General features: G+C 37.4%; 1 pseudogene; it reads left to right on the top strand.

Annotated features, from left to right (window-relative positions):
• Nucleotides 1-244: 244 nt before the first annotated feature.
• LOC108350177 (voltage-dependent anion-selective channel protein 1 pseudogene) lies at nt 245-16,808 on the top strand (annotated as a pseudogene).
• Nucleotides 16,809-21,650: the final 4,842 nt, after the last annotated feature.

Below are 21,650 nucleotides of genomic sequence, written 5' to 3'. Positions count from 1 at the left end.
CAGTGAAGGTATGAAGGTCACTTTGTTTACTGCTATGATAATAATAACTTAGATAACTATTTTATATAAAAAAGTAAGGTAATTTTTTTACTGGTATCAGAAATTTTATTCTATGGTTAGTTGCAGTTTTGTAAGCACCATGGAATAAGTGCCCTCAACAAAGAAAACTATTCACATCATGAGGGACAGGAAGGAGGAAAGGGATCATGAAAAAGAGAAAGGGGAAAAGGCAAGTAAAGATAAAATGGGGGATCCAGGAGAGAAAGATAAAGGTGAGGGAGAATGAATGAGATTAGGGCTTAGGTATCTATGTCCCTTAGAAGTACATGCCCTAGCAGCCTAACTCCTCTCAAGGGTGTCTTACCTCTTAAAGCTTCTAACACTTCTTTGGTTTCTCAGGCTGGTGACTAAGCTTTTACCATGTATCATATGAGAAAAACTTCAGATCCGTGATGGAAGATTTCAGAATCATTAAGGTACATCTCTTTCGGTACATACTAAATCATATTTCTATATAGATATAGATGAAAGGAAAGAAAAGTTGGAATCTGGGGCTGACTAGCGATTTAAGTCTTACCAGAGTGGCTAACTTAACCTTGAACACTGAACACAGTGACATTAGTAGTTGTGGCTCTGGTGGAACCAACACTTACATCAAATGGAAAGGAAAATTCACAGGCTCAAGTGCGCATTCGGTTGTAGATTTGTTGATGGGAAACAAAATTTCTGAGTGATATCTTCTCAAATGCAATAATGTTTATGTGATTTTTTCATAGTCAAACAAGCAGAGAGTTAACCTGAGGATAGAGAGCTGAACATAGTTTTAGAGAGAAAGGGCATATAAAATGTTTATTTTGGATCATTAAAATGTTCACGGTATAACTTGTGTTTCAATGATCAGGAAATCCAATTCTAATTCTCAGCACAGATATAAAAGTTCCAATGATGTTTGGCCAATGTTGCTCAGACAGGTAGTAAGTCAATTAGTGAGTTTAAAAATATTTAGGATTTCTTCAACATGATTTCACAAAGAAAAGAAGGAGAAATTGGGGGGGGGGAGACAGGAAAGAGGGAGGGAGGGAGGAGGAAGGAGAGAGAACCCAGCACTGATGAAGCTAGTTTAAGATGCATTTAAGTTTCAGGCTAGCTTGGTCTATATAAGCAGGATCCTGCCACAACAGCAACAACAACAATAACAATAACAATAACAACAACAGCAACAACAACTACAATCACCACCAACAACCAAACATCAAAAACTAAAATGAATGAATAAGTAAACAAACAAAAAAACCCCTCTCTTTTTAGAATAATAACACGCTATGCTAGAATTTGGAGCAGAAAATAGCAGTATTATATGTAAATGAAATTTTGAATCAGAATATTCTAGAACAGTCATTCTCAACTTAGGGTAGTGACTCCTTTGGGGTCACATATAACATATCATGCATATCAGATATAAACATTATGATTCATAATTTAGCAAATTACAATTATGAAGTAGATATAAAATAATTTTATGGTTGGGGTTCACCATAACTTATGATAAAGAACTCTATTAAAGGGTAGCAGTATTCGGAAGGTGGAGAACCACTGTTCTAGAAGAATAGAGATCCAACTGGATGTCATCACTCATTATATTTCTAAATTCTAAATTAGAGTTGCTTCAATAGATTGGGAGCAGAAATACAGAGAGCACAGTTAACTGTAATAAAAATATTGTGATTGTTTTTGAGGTACAGGGAATAAAATAGAAACATGTAATTATGTATTGCTTATCATTTAGTCAGTTGAACACAATGGGCTATGTAACTAAATTTAGATTTTTACAAAATACAGCAAAATTTGTAACCAGAGAATTAATCATGGCATGCTTTATGAAATGGAAAAAGTCTTTTCCACCTGCAGCCAAGGAAGATTCAACAGTCTTGCTTTTTTTTCCCTTCTGGACTATGTCCTTCTGGGTTGCCCTTTTTATTCTGTTTTTTTTTTCTCTACTTTATAAGCTCATTTATAGAACTCTATGGAAATGAAGGCTGTCTCCAGGATTTGCATTTCTATAGTCATAAGAGTTATCACACTTACCTTCTATAGGTAGTAGAAAATATGCTAGAGTTCTTAAAACAATTTGAGTTGAAAGAATTTGCAACCCGTAGGAAGAACAACAATATCAACCAACCAGACTCCCCAGAGCTCCCAGGGACTAAAGAGTATACATGAAAGGACCCATGGCTCCGGTCTCATATGTAACAGAGGATGGCCTTGTCGGACAAAAGTGGGAGAAGAGGCCCTTGTTCCTGGGAAGGTTCCATGTCCCAGTGTAGGGGAATGCAAGGACAGGAAGGCAGGAGTTGATGGCTGAGTGGAGGAGCACCCTCATAGAAACAGGTGGGGGGGGAGATGAAATGGGGGTTCCAGAGGGGAAACCAGGAAAGCAGATAACATTTGAAATGTAAATAAATAAAATATCCAATAAAAAACCAATTTCAGTTACATTGATAGATCTAACTCAAGACAACAGTATTTAAGAGTCTACATTTATTGAACAGAAACTTCTCTAGGAAGTACACTAAAAATCAAAGCACATAAAAATTTTATGTCCCTCGCAATATGGCTAGAAATAAATATAATAATTACAGAAGCAAAAAAAAATCCATTCTGATTGCAAAACAATAAGAAAACAGATACTTAAGTCCAGGGGAGTAACCAATATATGTCACCAGAGGAGAAGGTCAAGATAAAGTGATGGCCAGAAGAGCTGAACCTTCATTTAAATGAAGGGAGATGAGACATGAAACCCTGATGATGAAGATGAGATTTAGGTAAGAGAATTATAAATATTAGATTAAATCTGAGATGAGGTTATCATGCTGAGAATTGGAATGAGCATTGTGACCAAGAAGCACAAGGAGACAATGTAGAAAATGAAGCCAGAGAGGTGCATAAGGACCTGGACACATAGCTAATGCCTTGAGGACAGCATAAGTGATATGGGATTTTGTTCAATTTTTAGTGGTAAGCCACTGCAATATTGCTTGCATTTGGGGGAATGACAATGATGTTAAGTAGCTTACATCGTAAATACCTCACTAACTCCTTTATGAAAAATATAACACACGGGTGTAAAAGAAAGAAGTGCAAAGAGTATATCAGGGTATATAGCAGTCTCCTACATGAAATGTAAGGGCTTGGATTAGGATGGGAGCCAGAAGTAAACTGATGGTAAATTTTTAAAGTAGTGCCAAAGAGATTACCCTGTCAATTGTAAATGAAGTATGAGATAGAATGTAGAAAATTGTTGTGACTCGGGTGCTGAATAGAAGGTTGGGGTTTACAAATAAGAATTATTTATTTCAAAGGTAGACATGTGCCATCGAAAAGGAACCTGGTCTACATAAGCCTTTAGTCACATTCTTTGATAAAATGGATGCAGCATGCTCTGTTGGTACCTCTAGTATTAGATAACGTGTTAGATTTGCCCTGTGAAACACTCTACAGAGAGATAAAAAGCCCAGCTTGCCTCAATTCATAACTAATTCATAAATAGAGAACTGTGTCCTTCAGAAGACTGAGACCCCTGGCTGTGTTACATAAAACAGTAGAACAAAATCAGTGCAGCTTCACTATTCTAACACAATGTCACTACAGTATCCTGACCATTATTTCCCAGATTCCTATAGAAAGAGAGCAGAGACTGAACATAGAAATATTTTACTGACACATATTTGTGAACTTGTATTTAGTCCACTGATAAACCATTGGTTTCTGGATATCTGTACTCCGGTGCCTCAACCTCATCTGGTTGGGAAGGAATGGGAAACATTTCTATATTCTTTCATTTCTGTTGAGGCTCATTGTGGAGTCAGCATGAAGTAGAATAACCTTGTATATAATAATCAATAACAATTAAATAACCAGGTGAAATACAATACAGATCAACTGTTTCCTGAAGTGATGTCCACACAGTAAGAAAACAAAATGCTGGGTATGGTTAATGTTCACTGGGTAAAGGCATTTGTGGGCTTGGAATTACCATGAAGGTTGCAGGAGGGAACAAATTTCTCAACGTTGTCCTCTGATCTGAACATATACACTGTGCACACGTGCCTCTACGCCCATATGTCACACATACACATGCGCACGACATCACTGAATAAAAATCTAAAAACTAGGATCACAAATAAAGAATGCATAAAATTTAATCAAAATATACCAGTAAGCAAAATGACAGTGGAAAAATTCCATAAATCGGGTTTCAATCTTTCTCTCAGAAAGAGACCGATTCCTGAAGACGCGAGCTCAACTCTGAGTGTGCAAACTTAGGTTAAATCCAGCCCAAGGTTTATATTTGGCCTTTGGATTCATTTGAAAATGATTTTCTGAAGCTGTCAAGATTTGAAAATTTAAAGATTTATATCTATCTTCTAAATTCAAAACTCTGGCAACACTAGAGGTTGGATTTATATTCCAGGGAGACAGCTGGCTGGAGTTGATTAAATGCCACATCTATAATCTTAGCAACTTGCCATATTCTCAGACACTCACTCACTTTCCTGATTATTTAGATGAAGTGTCAATGCCAGGTTCTGCCAGCGAGGTGATCTGCTACACATCAGTACCAATCTGAAGTCTTCCCAAGTATAAGTCAGATTATAGCTCTTCCATGTACAAACATCCCAAACAATTTTATATTATCTTTAAATTAACATTCAAGCTAACATAGTTTTGCCTGAAATTTTCAGTTATAACTATCCTATCTATGTTGTATTAATTTCTTTTAGTAGCCTAGAATATGCATTGTAAAATTTACTGTTTGATGTAAAATATTATAAACTTAACCAATTATAAATGTTATTTTTTCAGCTCTTTCAGTCCTTTCTTTAACTCCTCCATTGTGATCCCCATGTTCAGTCCAGTGATTGGCTGTGAGCCTCCAAATGTATTTGTCAGGCTCTGGAAGATTCTCTCAGGAGACAGCTATCACAGGCTCCTGTCAGCAAGCATTTCTTGGAATCAGCAATAGTGTCTGAGTCTTGTGTTTGTATGTGGGAAGGATCCCCAAATGGGACAGTCTCTGAGGTTTGTAACCCCATAGGAAGAACAACATCAACCAACCAGACCCCTCAGAGCTCCCAGGGAATAAACCACCAACCAAAACCTACACATGGAGGGACCTTTGGCTCCAGCCATACATGTAACAGAAGATCTTATTTTCTAGCATCAACAGGAAGAGAAGCATTTGGTCCTGTGAAAGCTTGATTTCCCCAGTGTAAGGGAATGCCAGAGTGGTGAGGTGGGAGTGGGAGGGTAGAAAAGGGAGCATCCTCATAGAAACAGAGGGAGGGGAAATGGGAGATACAGCCTCCAGAGAGGAATTGAGGAAAGGAGATAACATTTAAAATGTAAATACATAAAATAGTCAATTAAAAATAAAATAAAATGTTATTTTCCTTGGTACATTTTAAATAAATTTGGCATCTAATTTATTGATATCAAAATACGAATTTTGTTTTGTTTCACATTATTTACGATGATCAGTAACATTAAGTGAATACAATCAAAATTTTCTATATAAATGTATAAAAATGTCAAAATAAAACTACTCTTTTGTACAATCAATATTCACTAATTTTTACATTCTGTTATTTACTAAACTATCTTTAATAAGAGTGATTCTTTATATAGGAGCCATTGAATTTCTGAAATGAAAATCAACATTCCAAACTCAATTATAATTCACCCTTTATTATATATTTTTATGAAACAGTCTCAAAATAGTATATGAAATTTTAAGTTGTAGTTTCACCCTCATGACTTCCATTAAAGGCAATTAATTGAATTGATATTTCCCAAAAATAATTTTTAGAAAACTCATACATGGAACTGTTTCTGCTTTAAAGAAGGAACAACAGTTGCTGTCATGAGTGGTTATATAAGAAAAAAATCTATATTATCTGTTCTAGTTGTTATAGTGAAGCTAGGCAACAAAATATATGGTAAAAATGCATAAAACCCTAAAGGCACAGCATCGGTATGAATTTTAAATGACTTGGACTCTCTCACTTTAGGTTCTGATGATCTGCCCTCCTTGCCCCTCCCCACATTTATTCAGATTTCCATAGGTACATAAGGGAAGCACAGGTAGGACATCACCATGAGGCTGTCAAATGTTCGTGCCTCACGGTTGAATGCAGAGTTCCCCACATTCACCAGAGCATTTACTTTGACAAAGAGATGACAAAAAGCAATATATGATCCAATTTGCAATTTCAGCTCTTTTTGGCATGTACAATAGGCAATTGAGAAAATTTCCAAAGAATTATTTTTGGTAAATATTAATTCAATTGATTGTCCTCAATTTCATAAATCTCTTTCACTTGCCTTTTCTGAATTCATCCTGTCTCCTTGAAAGTGACTTAAACAGTTTACTATCCTTATCTTGCTAAGTTTGCACATTTTTTCCTATCTTTCTGTGTGGAATTCATAATATAACCCTAAATGTAGCAAGCACTGACCATTCCATAACCTAAATGCTATTTTATCTTAAAATGTTTTTCTCCGAACGGCTTAGTCCACTTTTGAATTCAACTTTGCTGTGATTTTCAGAACAGAATACACTCAGATTTCCAGACAGAACAGAAATTGGGTGATCTTTAACTTGATTCCCACTAGATCCCATGTTTCAGTCTGAATCCCCGAGAATACCATCTTCTGCACTTGTATTGGGTTCATCAGTCTGGCCGTCACAATTTTCAGGAGATCATCCCATTAGGTTACATTACAGATTCCTCCGGCTTTGCTAGCCTGAAGCTCCAAACTGCCACTGCCCTTCTGACATCCAGGTGTGAAATCCTAAGACCATCATATCATCACCACCACAGCCCCAGTGCTTGGCACAGAAGTTTGCTGTGTCATATTGTGTGAGATTATGATCAAATAACTGACAAGGAGGAACTTTGGGGAAGAAGGCTTTGTTTGACCCATGGTTTGAGGGTGCACAGTCATGCTCTCATTTCAGCAATGGGAAGAAGAGACCAGGCAGGAAGCAGGGTTGGGCTATGAAAACCGAAGGTCTGCTCCCAGTCAACATAATTCTTCCAGTAAGACTCTGGTTTCCAAAGGTTCCACAACTTTCCAAACAATGCCACTAGCTGGGGACATAGAGTTTAATCATCTGAGCTAATAGAGGACTTTTATATTTAGACTATAACTTGTTCATTTTCATGGGCTGGTTGTGATTAAAAATTCAGAGAAAACTACTGTGTGAACTTCTCTCTTAATAAGATATAATTACTCAGAATCTTTATCTAATGTTCATTTTAAGAGATTATTGAAAATAATAAGTCAAAAATCAATAGGAATATTGTTTATCTAATGATTATTATCATCGAATTATTCTTAAACTTCAATTATCTGAAAGGAAAAGCAAATATCTATTTTGGGCAATGTGCTTCAAAGCCAAGCAGGCCTAAACATACAAACACATAATAAATGCTTTGCCCATAACAAATGTTCAATGGCGGAATGCCCAAGATTCTTCCTCCTATACCATGAACTTGATAGATTATCTTCTTTCACTCTAGCCTCATTTCTGTGCATTCAAATTTGTTACGTTATGTAACTTTTAAATATCGGAGGTGTGTTAAAATATTAGACTTATTGCAATAGAGATAGGAAAGAGGTAGAGTGCCCAAGAACGAGAGTAGGCTGCCATTATGCTTTATTTGTATAAGATGTCATCCTGCCCACTATGAGAATGTACTTTGTGTGAATAAGGGGGGGAGGAAAAAGACATTTAAGAAGAAATAAATTCTAGACTCCACAGTTTACTCTGTATGAATTAGAGACATGATTGTGTCACAGCATGTAAATACATTGTCTAGGTTTGAGGTGAGGTGAACAGAACATTTTTGCCTTAAGACCTGACTTCAACTGTGAATAGAGCAGTAGGCAGCTAGCACTGTTTGTCTGTGCATCAAAGTTCATGCAAGTCACACATTTCAGCTCTGGATTAGGAAAGAAAACTTTCAGAAATTTTTACACTGGGAATGCAAACTGAAATTGAGTTTGTTTTATTTTAAAGGTTATCAGCTCTTAATTTTCTGTGAAGACTCACAACAGGCAAATTCCAATGCTACTGATCTGAGATTTTGCAAGCAATATTTACAGCAACCTTTAAAGTTCAAGAAACATGAGTGAGTTCTCAGTATTGCAGATAAAACTCAATCGTTAAAGTAAATTAAAATTTGTGAAAATTATATCCACATTTATTTAGATTGACAAGTTCCCAATACCTGAAGCCTTTAAAGATCATTGATTCAATCAACAAATATAACTTATATTTTTCGTAATTACTTATTTTATTATTGTATGTGTATGTCTGTTTTTTTCTTGATGCATGTAAGTAAACCACACAAATAGAATCCATGTGGGTCAGAAGAAGGCATTGTATCTCCTGGGACTGGAGTTGTGAGGCACCATGTGGATTCTGGGGCTCAATACCTGAGTCATCTGAAAGAGCAACAAGAGCTTTTAGACACTGTGCCAACTCTACAGCGCCAACAAATGTAACTTTATATTATATAATTAAGTAAATGATTTGGAAGACCTTTAATACTAAGTGGACAGAAATATTGTTTTCAAAATTATTAAGAAATGATGTTGCAAAACCTATCATTGACTAAAAAAATCTTTCAGTATTCAACACAAAACAATCAATTTTAAGACAACACACTCCAAAAGCTGAATGATGAAGGTTTGAATTCATATTCAAAAGCTCTTAAGAACTTAGAACATTGAGTTTTGATTGGATATAAAAGAATAGACAAAACTTTCCCTGAAGTCTTTGAAAATGTTTCTCATATCTCTCTGAGGCTTGATTTTCTTGATAATGTTCAATTCATACAGCCTGTTTTAAAATATTGAATGCACAGATATTAAATTTAAAATTCTTCCATCTTGTATGTTAATCCATATACTATTGGTCACCTGCTATATACCAGACACAGCAGGTAAAGTACCTCCCATTGATTCCAGACAAGGCCATTCTCTGCTACATATGCAGTTGGAGCCATGCATGGGTCACTCCATGTGTACTATTTGGTTGGAGGTTTAGCCCTTGGGAGTTCTGAGGGGTCTGGTTGGTTGATATTGTTGTTCTTCCTATGGGGTTGCAAACCCCTTTAGCTCTATCAGTCCATTCTCCTCCATTGGGGACCCTATTCTCAGTTCAATGGCTGGCTGTGAGCATCTCCCCCTGTATTTGTCAGGAGACAGCTATCAGGCTGCTGTCAGCAAGCCCTTCTACACATCAGCAATATTGTCTGAGTTTGGTACCTGTAAATAGGATGCATACCCAGGTCAGGAAGTCTCCGGATGGCCTTTCCTTCAGTCTCCACCCCACATATTGTCTCCTTATTTCCTTTAGATAGGAGTAATTCTGGGTTAAAATTTGGAGATGAGTGGGTAGCTCCATTTCCCAGACGGGGGTCTTGTCTAATCTCTGGATATGGTTTTCCCTCCCCTTTGTTGGGCATTTCCACTAATCTCATTCATGTTGGGTCCTAGGAGCCTCTTACTTTATGGCACCTGGGACTTTCTGGTGGCTACCACCAGTGCCCAATCCCCTATTGCTACATACCTCTGTTCAATTTCCTGACACTCTGTATATTATTCATCCCTCCTGAAATACCTGATTCTGCTCTCCTTTTTCCCCTCCCCCTACTCTCTTCCTCCCAAGTCCCTGCCACCCTCTACCCATTGTGAGTATTTTGTTCTTTCTGAGGCATCTACACTTTGGTCTTCCTTCTTCTTAAGCTTCATGTGGTCTGTGAATTGTACCATGGATATTCTGAGCTTTTAGTCTAACATCCACTTCTCAGTGAGTACATACCATATGTGTTCATTTGTAAACAGATTACCTTTCTAGATTCATCCATTTGCATGAGAATTTCATGAAGCCATTGATTTGATGATTAGTATTCCATTGTATAAATGTACCACATTTTCTGTATACATTCCTCTGTTGAAGGACATCTGGGTTCTTTCCCACTTCTGGGAAAGCAATCTACAAATTGAATGCAATCCCCATCAAAATTTAAACTCAATTCTTCATAGAGTTAAAATGAGCCTATTATAAAAACAACTGCTATTAACTTAGTGGAGCATGTGCCCTTGTTATAGGTTGGAACAATTTTGTATATGCCGGGAATGGTATAGCCAGTCCAATTTACTGAGGAACCTCCAGACTGATTTCCAAAGTGGTTGTACCAGCTTACAATCCCAGCAACAATGGAAGAGTGTTCATCTTTCTCCACATCTTCGCCAGCATCTGTTATGACCTGAGATTTTTAACTTACCCATTTTGATTGGTGTGAGGTAGAGTCTCAGGGTTGTTTTGATTTACATTTCCCTGATGACTAAGGATATTGAACATTTAAATATTTCTCTGCCATTGCATATTCCTCAGTTGAGAATTCATTGTTTAGCTCTATAACCCATTTTTAATAGGGTTATTTGGTTGCCTGGAGACTAACTTCTTTAGTTCTTTTTATATTTTGGATTTTAGCTCTATTGGATGTAGGATTGGTAAAGATCTTTTCCCAATCTACTGGTTGCCGTTTTTTCCTATTAACAGTGTCGTTTTTCTTACCAAAGCCTTTTAATTTTATAAGGTCCCATTTTTGATTGTTGATATTAGAGCATAAGGCATTGGTTCAAAAAAATTCTCTTGTGCTTGAGGCTCTTCCCCACTTTCTCTTCTATTAGTTTCATTGTATCTGGCCTTATGTGGAGGTCACTGATCCCCTAGATTTCAGCTTTGTACAAGGAGATACCAATAGGTAAATTTGCATTCTGCTACATGCTGAACTCCAGTTGAACCAGCATCATTTGTTGAAATGCTATCTTTTTTCCATTGCATGGTTTTAGCTCCTTTGTTAAAAATCAAGTGACCATAGTTGTGTGGGTTCATTTCTGGGTATTCAATTCTACTCCACTGATCTATCTGCCTGTCTCTCTGCACCAATACGATACAGGTTTTAATCACTATTGCTCGATAGTACAGTTTGAGGTCAAGGATGGTGATTCCTCAAGAAGTTCTTTTATTGTTGAGAATAGTTTTTGCTATCCTGGGTTTTTGTTGATCCAATTGAATTAAGAAATGCTCATTCTAACTCTATGAAGATTTGAATTGGAATTTTGATAGGGATTGCATTAAATCTGTAGACTGCTTTCAGCAAGAGGGCAATTTTTATTATATTAATTCTGCCAATCCATGAGCATGGGAGATCTTTCCATCTTCTGAGATCTTCATTGATTTCTTTCTACAGAGACTTGAAGTTCTTGTCATACAGATCTTTCACTTGCTTGATTAGAGTCACACAGTTCTCTAGTGGAATTTTTGGGTCACAGAACTATACTATCACATCATCTGCAAATAGTAATATTATGAATTCTTTTTTTTCAATTTGTATCCTTTGACCTCCTCTTTTTAATCTAATTGTTCTGGCTAGAACTTCAAATACTATATTGAATAGATAACTAAAGCATGGGCAGCCTTGTCTAGTCCCTGATTTTGGTGGGATTACTTCAAGTTTGTCTCCATTTATTTTGATGTTGGCTACTGGTTTGCTGTATATTGCTTTTACTATGTTTAAGTATGGGCCTTGAATTTCTGATCTGAAGGGGTGTTGAATTTTGTCAAATGCTTTCTCAGCATCTAGTGAGATGATCATGTGGTTTTTTCTTTGAGTTTGTTTATATGGATTATGTTGATGGATTTCCATATATTGAACATCCCTGAATCCCTGGGATGAAGCCTACTTTTTCGTGATAGATGATGGTTTTGATGTGTTCTTATATTTGGTTTGGGAGAATTTTATTGAGTATTTTTGCATTGTTATTCATAAGAGAAATTGAACCGAAGTACTTTTTCTTTCTTGGATCTTCGTGTGGTTTAGGTATAAACATAATTTGGGTTCATAAAACAAATTGGGGTAGTGTTCCTTCTGTTTCTATTTTGTGGAATAGTTTGAAGAGTATTGGTGTCTTTAGGTCTAATAGAACTCTGCACTAAACCATTCTGGACCGCGACTCTTTTGGCTGGGAAACTTTAAATGACTGCTTCTATTTCTTTAGGATGTTTAAGACTGTTTAGATGGTTTATCTGATCCTGCTTTAACTCTGGTACTAGTGTCTGTCTAGAAAATTTTCCATTTTATCCAGATTTTCCAGTTTTGTTGAGTATAGGCTTTTGCAGTAGGATCTGTTGATTTTTAAATTTTCTTGATTTCTGTTGTTATATCACCCTTTTCATTTCTGATTGTTTTTTAAATTTGGATACTGTTTTATGCCCTCTTATTATTCTGGCTAAGAGTTTATCTGTCTTATTGATTGTCTCAAAGGACCAGCTCCTGGTTTTGTTGATTCTTTGTATAGTTGTGTTTGTTTCTATTTGTTTTATTTCAGTCCTTAATTTGATTATTTCCTGCCATCTGCTGCTCTTGTTCTAGGGCTTTCAGATGTGTTGTTAAACTTTCTTTATGAAGGCACTCAGAGCTATGAGTTTTCCTCTTACCACAGCTTTCATTATGTCCCATAAGTTTGGGTATGTTGTACCTTCATTTTCATTAAATTCTAAGAAGTCTTTAATTTCTTTCTTTATTTCTTCCTTGACCAAGTTATCATTGAGTAGAGGGTTGTTCAGCTTCAATGTGTATATGGGCTTTCTGTCATTTTTGTTGTTATTGAAGACCAGCTTTAGTCCTTGGTGATCTGGTAGAACACATGGGATTATTTGAAACTTCATGTATCTGTTAAGTCCTGTTTTGTGACTGGTTATATAGTCAGTTTTGGAGAGTCTAACATGAGGTACTGAGAAGGTATATTCTTTTTTTTCCAGATGAAATGTTCTATAGATACCTGGCAAACCCATTTGGTTTATAATTTCTGTTAACTTCACTGTGTCTCTGTTTAATTCCTGTTTCCATAATCTGTCCATTGATGAGAGTAAGGTGTTGTGAGTGTTGCAATATGTGCTCTGAGGTGTGATAGCCCACAGCTAAGGCTGAGCCACTGCTCTTTCTACCCAAATTCTGTCTGGAAAGAGTTTGTCTCCCAGGAGTGCTGTCACTTCTAAGTTCAGAGGAAAGACCACTACTTTTGCTTCAATAACTGGCCAAAGAGGTACCCACTATGAGCCCATGGTGCACAGGATCTGCAAAGTAGCCAGGATCCTTTTTGTCTCCATGTGCTCCTGGGAGGTAACCCTGTGATACAGATTTCCATACCCAAATCCTGCACAAAGAGAACTGGTCTCCCAGGAGTGCTGACACAGGTAAGAACACTGCATTTCATTACCACCTAGAGAGTGCTGGTCTCCCAGGAATACTGACACCTAAGATCACAGTTCCACAGGCTCACAGGAGGGACAAGCTCCAGTCACAGACAGTAAGACCAACTAACTCCCAGAGATAAGCAGATGACAAGAGGCAAACATAAAAACCTAAGCAACAGAAACCAAGACAACTTGGCATCATCAGAGCCCAGTTCTCCCACTACAGCATGTCCTGGATACTGCAACACAACAGAAAAGCGAGATTCACATTTAAAATTACATCTCATGATGATGATAGAGGTCTTTAAGAAGGACATAAATAACTCCCTTAAAGAAATACAGGAGAACACAGGTAAACAGGCAAAAGACCTTAAAGAGGAAACACAAAAGTCCCTTCAAGAATTACAGGAAAACACAACCAAACAGGTGAGGGAATTGAACAAAACCATTCAGTATCTAAAAGTGGAAATAGAAACAATAAAGAAATCACAAAGGGAGACAACCCTGGAGATAGAAAACCTAGGGAAGAGATCAGGAGTCGTAGATGCAAGTATTATCAACAGAATAAAAGAGATAGAAGAGATAATCTCAGGAGCAGAAGATACCACAGAAAACATTGACACAACAGTCAAAAAAAAACACAAAATTCAAAAAGCTCCTAACCCAAAACATCCAAGAAATCTAGGACACAATGAGAAGACCAAACTCAAAGATAATAGGTATAGAAGAGAGTGAATATTCCTAACTTAAAGGGCCAGTAAATATCTTCGACAAATTTATAGAAGACCTCCCTAACCTAATGAAAGAGATGCTCATGAACATACAAGAAGCCTAAGGAACTCCAAATAGAGTAGACCAGAAAAGAAATCCCTTGCATCACATAATAATCAAAACACCTAATGCACAGAGCTAAGAATATTAAAAGCAGTAAGGGAAAAAGGTCAAGTAACATATAAAGACAAACAAATCAGAATTACACCAGATTTCTCATCATACACTCTAAAAGTCAGAAGATCCTTGGCAGATGTCATACTGACTCTGAAAGAACACAACTGCCAGTCCAAGCTATTATACCCAGCAAAAACCCTCAATTACTATAGATAGAGAAACTCTAATACTCCATGGCAAAAACCAAATTTACACAAATCCATCCCTACAAAAGGGTAATAGATGGAGAACTCCAACACAAGGACAGAAACTGCACCCTAGAAAAATCAAGGAAGTAATCTTGCAACCAATCCCAAAGGAAAGAGTCACACAAATATAATTCCACCTCTAACAAGAAAAATAACAGGAAGAAATAATCACTTTTCCTTAATATCTCTTAACATCAATGGACTTAATTCCCCAATAAAAAGACATAGACTAACAGACTGGATATGTAAGCAGGACCCAGCATTCTGCTGCAAACAGGAAAGCAACTTAGTGACAAAGACAGACACTCCCTTAGAATAAAAGGCTGGAAAAAAATTTTTCAAGCAAATGGTCCCAAGAAACAATCTGGAGTAGTCATTCTAATATTGAATAAACTCAATGCTCAACCAAAAGTTATCAAAAAAGATAAGGAAGGACACTTCATAGTCATCAAAGAAAAATCTACGAACATGAACTCTCAATTTTGAACATCTATGCTCAAAAAGAAAGGGCACTCACATTCATAAAAGAAAAAACATGTCTTATAAATTCAATGTAAATGTTTTTCACAGGAAGCACAAAATCCAGGGAACAAAATGAATCTGGGGTAAAAGACCCTCTGCGTCTTTTCCTGTGGCCTCTCTTACAGTTCACTGCATATCATTCTTTTGACAGTATTATGGCACTAGCTGAAAGGTAAAGACAAAGAAACACACGGAGAGGTGTTAGTCTGAGAGGTGAGGGCAAAGAAGGACTTCCATTGGCATGCTAAGAATCTGCCCATGGTTAAGAGAACACTGATAAAAACCCAGTGTAATTTAGAGTAATACTAATACATGAGACCAATTGCACCAATTTTGATTCTGACTGGAAGCACTTGTGTGTGTGTGTGTGTGTGTGTGTGTGTGTGTGTGTGTGTGTGTGATATGCATGTATATATATGTATGTTATATGTGTATATGTATTTATGTATGTGTTTATATGAATGTATATATGTATATGTGTATGTGTATATGTGTGTATGTGTATGTTTGTATGTATGTGTGGGGGGGTCTCTTGTCTTTTCATGCTTAAACTCTACAATCTACATAGGTGCCTGCCTCCCAGAAAAGTTAGATGCAGGTAAGTTGGGAGGTTAAGAGGTACAGGTAAATTTGGACAGAAAATGAAATATCTTCTAAGCCAGTTGGTGAACAAAAGGGAGCTACGTCTTTTAATCAGGCTGAAGTCATCATCTATGAGAATTTGTTCAGAAATGGTTATTTCTGCACTGTACAGTCAATGAAATTCAGACTTCTTGATTGCAATAGACTAGGGTGAAGTGTTTAGGAGCCAATCATGAGCATTAAGGAGAGAAATTGACAAGAAGAAATGGAAAATTTATCAGGAATTGATGATTTGAGACATATGGAATATTTAAATATGGAGGAATTATAAACTTTTTGTGTGTTCCTATCCTCCTTGACATGGCTCCGATCTAGGTGCAAGTGCTCTCACCTCTTGTTGCCTCCAGAAAGGTAGCTGTAGCTCCCACTTATCTGATCTTGGCAAGATGCCTTCACCAAGGGCCCCAAATTTGGCTTCAGAAAACTTGATTTGAAAACAAAGTCCAAGAATGGATTGGAATTTCCCATCTCAGGCTCAGCCAACAGGGAGCCACTCGAAGTGAACAACAGCTTGGAAACCGAGTACAAATGGATTGACTACAGCCTTTCATTTGCTGAGAAATGGAACATAGACAACACCCTGAGGACTGAGATCACCAGGGAAGAACAGCTCAGAATCAGCTGACCTTTGATTCATTATTCTTGCCTAATACTGGTGGGGGAATGCTAAAGTCAGGCCAGGATACAAGAGGAAATAAATCAACCTGGGCTATGACATGGACTTTGACCTTTCTGGGATCTAGATCTCGGGCTCTCCGGTACTTGGGTATCAGGACTGCCTGGCTGGCTGCCAGATGAATTGTGAGACCTTGATGTCCCAAGTGACCTAGAGCAAATTTCCAGTTGGCTACAAAATGGATGATTTCACACTTAATATATTGTGAATGACTTGACAGAATTTGGTAGCTCCATTTACCAGAATGTGAACAAGTTGGAGAGTGCTGTCAATCTTGCCCAGACAGCAGCAACTGTAATACTTGGAGTCTTTGGAATAGCAAGTATCAGGGCATCCTTAGTGCCTACTTTTTGACTAAAGTAAACATGTACATCCTGCTAGGCTCAGAGAATATTCAGACCCTAACATGACATTGCTGTATGCTCTGCTGGATGACAAGAACAACAATTAAGGCAGCCACAAGCTTGGTCTAGGACTAGAATTCAAGCAGAAATAAGTATTATAAATCATTAATTTAAAACTATTTTACAGAATTAGCTATTTTGAGAATTTAGTTTATCTTTTAATGTTCTTTATGGGGAATGCATGAATTGTAAAATAAGTTATACTGAAAAGCCAATGAAGACTTAACTTTAAGGTGTTACCATTTCAGAGGTACAGAAAAAAATCCATAAAAGATTATTTTAGTTATGAAAGTGGGTCAGGGAGAAACCTCTCTAGAGATTCCAGACTGCAAGTTGTGGCCCTTTATATGTCTGTTTCAAGCCCACAAAGAAAATTGTGACTTCCTGACCATCAATCCCTGGCATCTCAGTTCTAAATGCTAAAAAGTATGTGCACAGCTATGTGAGAGGGACATTTGTAGTCAGATCTGCAAGCCCTGTTCATATCCTAGCTCCTCAGTTACTTCCTTTATAACAAAAGTAGTATTCTTTTATGTCATTTTATGGTAGGAAGGATGGGCATGATAGGGCCACTTATTCAGGACTTAATTCTTCTTTGTGCTGTAGTGTGGTTTTCTTTTTGTTTCTAGTTTTCTTTTTAACATTGTACCAGAGTATGAAATAGATTCTGGACCTTGAGCCCCTGAACTGAGCAGGTGATTCCAATCACACCAAAACATCACTAAGGATCTAAATTAATCTCTGCTACAGCTTTACCACTACATTTTTTAGCAATTTAATGGATACATTATAGAGTCTTAGTCTTCTATTTTATGTAGAATTATATCCTCCTATCCAAATCTATATTTAAGACTATTTAGAACAAAACTTAGATAAAATTTGAAAACATCAAAACAGAAATTGTAAAAGTTAACTTGACATTTCTTGTGCTGACAAAAAATTAATATAATTAATTAATTAATAATTTTTGTGTTGAGATTCTATTTAAAAAATTGGGTAATGAAGTGAACAGTAATGCAAAAGAGCTTTATTGGAGATGCTCAAATACATTTTCACATATTTGCATATCATCAGAATAGTGACTTTTCTAAGGGAATCTGTGGAAATAAACTGGTACAGGTGCTTCACTTTCTGAGGACCTATTATGAGAGAATGGGGTCTGGACACCCTCGCTAGATCCAAACACTCACTCTCAGAGACTCTGACATTGACTTCACTGCAGTCAATTTCTGTGCCAGGAAGATCACCTCATTTGTAGATTAAGGATTTTCCTGACCTGAACTTGACTCTTCTGTGTAGACTCAGGACCTGAAGTTCAAATGTTGGTGCCACTGTCATAGAACAGACAGCTGTGGGACGTCTGGGCCAACACTCTTTTCTGATGCATTTGCTCCTCTCTTTGTATTTTTTAATTTGATTTATTTATTGATTGATTATATATTCCGACCTCAGCTCCCCTCTTCCTCTAGTGATTCCTCACACATCCTCCCTCATTTTACCCTCCCCTTCTCTATTTTCCAAGGGGGAGCTCCTCTCTTGGTGTTAGGCTCCCACACTGCTCCCTGTTGTTTTTAAAATGAAATCCCAAATATTCATTCAAGTTTACCAAGTGAAGCCTCAGAAGTCAGAAGCTATGGTGAAAGTCTGCTAGTTCAGAGAGGCAGAGAAAGCATCCAAGTGACCTTTCTCCTCAACCAGCATCCCAGAAGGAAAGCAATCACATTCTCCACACTTATAAACTCTTAAAAACTCTTTCAAACTGATTGTCCCTCCTTTCTATTTCCTGTGTTCCTCTCTAGCTATCCTCCTGAGTTCTTATCACTCTCTATGGTGTTTTCCTATGTTCACTCCCTGTCAACTGGTTGCTTAGTCGTCCTCTTGACCTATACTTCATTCAATATTGTTTAAAAATAAACAGAAAGATCGTAGGTTAAAAGTGTTTTCTGGGGCTGAGTCTCAACACAACTAGACAGAGGTCTTTCCAATACATGGTCTTACAGTGAGATCAAATATCCTGCCACACGCCTCCCTCTGCCTGGTGCTCTTTTTCTCTTTACACCTGAGATAAGGTGTCAATTCTCACAAGAAATCTTCTGTCATGAGAATTTATTCCTGACATGACTGTGACACACTTGTTTTATGCTCTGTACTACAAAATGGTCATCACAGCGAATTAGAGACAATAGTCTACGACATCTGGAGTACTGAAAGTGAAGACTGCCTGAATCAGCTACAACCAACAGGTGGAGTATGGCTCCCATTCTCCACACATCTTGCCCCTTCTTTTTTCTATTTTCCAGTGATATTTGTCGCCTCTGAATATAAAGCATAATTGTTGATATCTGCACTTTCAGTGTTATTATGTGATTTTCCATGCAAGAATGTCAGCTTTTCAGATTCAGGAGGTACCCTTTTCTTTCACAGAGAAATGACTGATGCCCAGTTGTTGCTTGACAAATGTTTATGCTTTTTTAATTAATCAATTGATTAAAGGCTGTTCACCCATATGGGTGGTAAGATACTAAGAGATGAAGCTGTTGCCCTTCTCAGATACTTCCTATATGTGTAAGAAAAAGCAAATATCTGCACAGTGAAAACTAGAAATTTTGTCTTGAAATATGTAAGAATATGTGTACATTTTATTACAAAAAGATAAATGTTCACTACAGAAGAAAAATTTCTAAGAAGCAAATTTCCCTACTGACCTCATACAATCCACTTGAATGCTTTCTATAGCGTCTGAATAGCTTGCCCTGTTATTTTCTAACATTGATTTAAATATTTCCAACAAACTTTGCACATTTTACTTCAGGACTCTGTACCATCCTACCCTATCGATAATCTCCAACTATGTTAGTTCATATCTCCACTTTTCCCTAACAAAATATTTTTATTAGTTCTTTGGGAATTTCATACAATGTACCCCAAACACACTCAATTCTCATTCCTTCCAAGCCAATCTTCCTCCATTTGCACCAATGTATGCCCCCCAAATCCCCACCAAATTCAACTTGTGTTGTCCATATACTCATTGGAGCATGGACAAACTCCCAGTAACCAACCTCTGAAATAAATCGAAGTCATTCACTATTCTCCCATGCCAGAAGCCATCAACTGCAAAAAGCTACATTTCAACATTTTTATCACATTTTTTTAGAACTCTCCTTAATAGCTTACTGTTTGAACTGTTTCCTTTTGGGACACAGGGAGTGGGGGTGTCATTAATACCACTGCAAAAGAAGCTTCCTTGCCCATAGCAACCTAGTTTCCAGCAGCAGTGCAGATCACAGACATCACCATGGTCTCAGAGCTGCCTGAATCATGGACATCAAAGGCTGCCTGAATCATGGACATCAAAGTGGGTTTTTTTTTTTGGTGGTAGCACAGATTTGGTCTGCTGCTTTGTATTGTAATATATTTGGTCTGCTGCTTTGTATTGTAATATATTTGGTCTGCTGCTTTGTATTATAATACATTTGGTCTGTTGCTATGTATTGTAACACTAAATACAACCCTGATTGCCCTCGGAGATGAGAGAATCTGTATACTAAGTAATGTTACATGTGACCTTGCTCTTTAATTTAAAACTATTGATTGAATAAAGATGCTGACAGCCTATACTATAACTGGGCAGAAGGGAGGTCGGTAAAGTTTCAGTTCCCAGGCTTGGAGTCTGAAGCAGGACAATGAGGGGCAAGAGAAGAAGATACAGAGAAAAGATGCCATAGGGTAAGTGAGTCATGAAAACATGATCATGCAGACTCACCAATTGGAGTTAAGAGTAGCCCAAGAAGAACATGGCATAGTATAACTCAGGGTTATTGACAGTGAAGTATATACTAATAGTATATACTAATAGAAGGGGGATATCTGCCCAGCTCTAGTACAAAGCACATAGCCAATAGGACAAATCAGCAACCTACAGATTGGGCAAAAAATCTTCACTAGCCTCACATCCTATAGAGGTCTAATATCCAAAATATATAAAGAACTCAAGAAGCTAACCACCAAAAAACTAAAAACCCAATTAAAAAATGGGTTAAACTAAAATAAAGAACTTACAACAGAGGAATCTTGAATGGCTGAGAAACACTTATAGAAATGTTCTAAGTCTGTAGTCATCAGGGAAATGCAAATAATTTGAAATGAATCTTGGAATCCCCAAGATTCCACCTTACACAAATCAGAATGGCAAAGATCAAAATCTCAGGTGACAGCACATGTTGACAAGGATGTGGAGAAACATGTTCCACTATGTTCATAGCAGCCTTATTAGTAATAGCCAGAAGCTGGAAACAACCCAAATGTCGCACAACAGAAGAATGGATACAGAAAATATGGTTCATTTATACAATGGAATACTACTCAGGTATTAAGAATGAGGACATCATGAGCTTTGCAGGCAAATGGATGGAACTAGAAAATATCACCCTGAGTGAAATAACTCAGACCCCAAAGGACATGAACAGTATGTACTCACTGATAAGTGGACATTAGCCTAAAGTACAGAATACCCAGGTTACAATCCACACAACTCAAGAAGGTTAACAAGCCCAAGGGCCTAAGTGAGGATGCCTCAATTCCACTTGGGAGGGAGAAGAGAGAAATCACAGGAGGCAGGAGGGAGGGAGAGGCCTGGGTGGAAAAAAGGACAGAGAGGTGAAGACAGAAACATGATCATGTATTGGGTGGGGGAACAGGACTGAAGCCCTGAGGGCTAGCAGAAAGAATGGAAACAGGCAAGGAGGAGGTGTGTATGTGTGTGTGGGGGGTCCTCTAGAATGTATCAGAGACCTGGGAGATGAGACTCTCAGGACTCAAATGGAGGGACTTTAGATGAAATGTCCTACAGTGGGAAGAGGGAACTTGTAGAGCACCCCCCTCCAGTAGAAAGACAGCATATCAAGTGGGGGGATGGGATTGTCATCCTACAG

The sequence above is a fragment of the Rattus norvegicus genome, chromosome 2 (genome assembly GCF_021556685.1).
Source record: "Rattus norvegicus strain SHRSP/BbbUtx chromosome 2, alternate assembly SHRSP_T2T, whole genome shotgun sequence".
Taxonomy (NCBI): Eukaryota; Metazoa; Chordata; class Mammalia; order Rodentia; family Muridae; genus Rattus; species Rattus norvegicus.
The sequence above is the reverse complement of the archived record's forward strand: the minus strand, read 5'-3'. Positions and strand labels throughout refer to the sequence as shown.